The following is a 2559-nucleotide window of genomic DNA, read 5'->3' on the forward strand; positions in this document are numbered from 1 at the left end:
AAAGTGCTTCCATCTACAAAACAATTGGGGAAAAACCTATTTAGAGCAACTAGAGCAAAGATTTAAACATTGGTTGCTGTTGGTAACTGTAAAATTTGCAGCTTATTTCCAACAGACATGAGACAGAGGCCTACCTGGCCCTACACCAAATAAAGCTTTACAATAAATGTTCATCTTAATGTTAGGTGTAGGGGAACCTATGAAGACTTTGAACTATAACCTACTTGTCTAAAATGTGTTTAAATATATGATATTAGAGGCTTACCTTTTCACTGTAGGAGTTTTAAGACAGGGGAAGAGTTCCCAAGGTCCTATGTTCCCAGGGTCCTAAGTTCCCAAGGTCATATGTTCCCAGGGTCCTATGTTCCCAAGGTCCTATGTTCCCAAGGTCCTGTGTTCCCAAGGTCCTATGTTCCCAAGGTCCTATGTTCCCAGGGTCCTATGTTCCCAAGGTCCTATGTTCCCAGGGTCCTAAGTTCGCAGGGTCCTAAGTTCCCCAGTTCAATATTCTGTTAACACACATTAACCATCCTGTTGTTTTCAGGTCAAATTTGACCCGTTTCAAGTTAAAATATTTCATAAATATTATCCAGTTTTCTTTTATTGGAACAAGGCTTCAAAACAGTTATATAAACACAACAAAACCAATGGTTATCATTTTATTTGATTTTGAAGGTCTCTAACCCTAACCCATCTAGACACAACCAACCTAACCCTAGAACTGGGGAACATATGACCCTGGGAACATAGGACCTTGGGAACATAGGACCTTGGGAACATAGGACCCTGGGAACTTAGGACCTTGGGAACATAGGACCTTGGGAACATAGGACCCTGGGAACTTAGGACCCTGGGAACATAGGACCTTGGGAACATAGGACTTTGGGAACATAGGACCCTGGGAACTTAGGACCCTGGGAACATAGGCCCCTGGGAACATAGGACCCTGGCAACTTAGGACCCTGGGAACTTAGGACCCTGGGAACATAGGACCATTTGTCATGTTCCCATTATGTGCCATATAAATCTGGGGAACATAGGACCCTGGGAACATAGGAATGACTCCTATATGGGATAGTGACAGTGTGTCTGCCTCATGTCTGTCTGTCTGTGACTCTTACTGTTATTGACCAGTCTGGATCTTTGATTGATTGACATTGATTGATTCAGAATATAATGTACTGTATGTAATGTAAATGTAATGTAGTCTAATCTAATCTTTCACCTCTCTCCTCAGCTCAGTTCTTCTTCTCTTCCTCACATTTCTCTGGACATTTTCTGTCTTGATTACTGTCGAGTCACAGGAATATTATTCTGGTCCATCTGTTGTCTGGATGCTGAACCTCTGACCTCTGACCTCTGACCTCTGACCTCCTCACTATCAGCTGTAATGTTTATGATCTGGGAACTGAAACTTAGTCTACTGCTCTGTTCATTGAAGAGAGTTAGATAGATGACTAAAATGTAAACGTCCTTACCAGAGGTGGGGACTCATGACTTTGACTCGAGTCACATCAATAGCTTGAGACTTGATGCATGAAGAGAAGACTTGAGACTGGACTTGACTTGGGTTCTGGTGACTTGGGACTTGACTCTGACTTGTACTCTGATGACTTGAAAAGGTTTCTAAAGTCTTGACTTGAGATCTTGTGTTTGTGTAAATGACTTAGATTGAAAGTGATGAGATTTGTTCCAGCAGACGACTGAATTTAAATTCTGTTTCCTGAATTTGTATGGAATGATTGAATTTATTGAAGTTGAAACTGATTATAGAAATCAAACTCATGATGCTCTTACCAAGTTTTTATCCTATTAAAACCATATTGCATTGAAAAGTCCAAGATATTTAGTTTTCTTTAAGATATTAAATTGATACTGGACTCTTGATTTGTTCTGACTTGACTTGCTGTTCTACATTTAGACTTGAGACTTTACATTAATGATATGGACTAGACTTGGTAATCTACATTTAGACTTGTGCCTCAAGACTTGAGACTGACTTGGGACTCAAGCAAAGTTGACTTGGTCACACCTCTGGTCCTTACTATTGGTAGTAATGTTGGTGATCCAGGTATTTAAACTTATTGCTAACTCACTCTCACTAAATTCCTGCAATGTAAAATATAAAAGTTTAAAAGTGTAAAAGTGTACTAAGTGGTTCTGGAGGAACAACAGGAGAACAGGTTGTACATGGATAAGACCATTGTGATTTCTTTATTTTTTTCTTTTATACATAGAGTGGAACAACATTAATTCTCCAAATATCTCCTTCATTTTGATCATCGTTTAATTCCACACCACAAGTTTTCAATCACTTCTTCTCTTTTTCTGTTCCAACCAAATGTAAAATAAAACGCATCATTTTGATTAAGATGTGATTACAACGACTCTGAAAGAAACCCATACAAAAATAACAAAACAAACCCCGCCCCCCCCCAAAAAAAACAACAGAAAACAAAACAAAAGGATCAGTAAACAGAGAGAAAAGGAAGTATAGTTTGGGCTGGATGAGGTTTTTGGCGTCCTGCTGGATGTTTGGTCGAACGTGTTGATGTTTGG

Source organism: Centroberyx affinis, unplaced genomic scaffold (genome assembly GCF_046629955.1).
Source record: "Centroberyx affinis isolate AG114_WGS23_722 - 3 ecotype Tasmania unplaced genomic scaffold, CSIRO-AGI_Caff_v1 ptg001117l_1, whole genome shotgun sequence".
Classification (NCBI taxonomy): Eukaryota; Metazoa; Chordata; class Actinopteri; order Beryciformes; family Berycidae; genus Centroberyx; species Centroberyx affinis.